Genomic DNA, 1,133 nt, shown 5'->3' on the forward strand with positions numbered 1-1,133 from the left:
GGGGCTTGATGCTGCCTCCAGGCCAAGAAACCAGGGCTCTGCCTCTCCCTGACTGGACCCTTGCTTTGCAGACTGCATTGCTATTGTAATACATCACAAGAGCATTATCTTGAGGAGTAGCAAGGGACATTTTAAAGAAGTAAAAAGTCTTACTAAATATATAGAGAATTTAAGGCATTTTAAAGACCTATGGAAGCATTTTGCATGGGGATTGCTGGGGAGTTTCTCATTAGCCTGGCTGCTGGGCCCTGGGGAAGCTCAGCCAAATTGTCTGGGGCACACGGAGCAGATTCTGCATTCTCCTTGGGATCCCTGCAGACCTAAAAGCCTGAATTTTTGTGTCTGCTCTTGAGGAGATGGAGGTATCTTTGCTAGCAGCTATAAGCTGGGATACTGAGTGAGGGCCTGGGGAACAGGGCTGGTGACCCACAGTGGGTGCTCGGGATGAGTGGCACTGAGCTCCTGTGCATGTGAGTTTGCTTTGTCCAGGATCCTGTGTGAGGATTTGAACTGCCTTCTACTGTTTCTTCTAAAGTTTTTCTCATTTAAGAGAGAAGAAGGAAAAAAAAGAAAGCGGCAACTTTTGAGAAACAAACCGCAAAATAATACAAAACAAACCCCAACCTGCAGTCACTCCTCTCCCACTCTTCCACTTTGCATGACATCTCCCAGCAATGTAAATCTCACCTCTCACTTTGGTGCCTCAGTACAGGAACAATTCTGTGCTGCTTGGGGACCAGCAGAGCCTGCATGGTGCTGAGATGGCCAGTGTCTGATGTATGGCATCTCTCTTAAATGGCAGAACTCCGGAAAAAACCTGCAGACACTCTCTAAATGAAATTCTGGGATCCTTTACTGCTGCAGAACTTTGAGGAGTTCAGTAACAACTCAGCAAACATTATAAACCTTTTGTCTTGCATATACTCTGAAATTGCTTGTCCTGAGTGCCTTCATAGTCTTGGACATCTAAAAGCTGATTTCACTGGTAAATCAATACTACCACGTTCGGACTGCAGGTATGCAAAGATTTCCAAAGAAATGAACCCTTGAATCATATTAGCATAGAACAGTTTGCTAACAAAGTCAGGAGACTTTGGTAACTTCTCTTAGTTGCACTTTTTTTTTTTTTTTTT

This window comes from Meleagris gallopavo, chromosome 13 (assembly GCF_000146605.3).
Source record: "Meleagris gallopavo isolate NT-WF06-2002-E0010 breed Aviagen turkey brand Nicholas breeding stock chromosome 13, Turkey_5.1, whole genome shotgun sequence".
Taxonomy (NCBI): domain Eukaryota; kingdom Metazoa; phylum Chordata; class Aves; order Galliformes; family Phasianidae; genus Meleagris; species Meleagris gallopavo.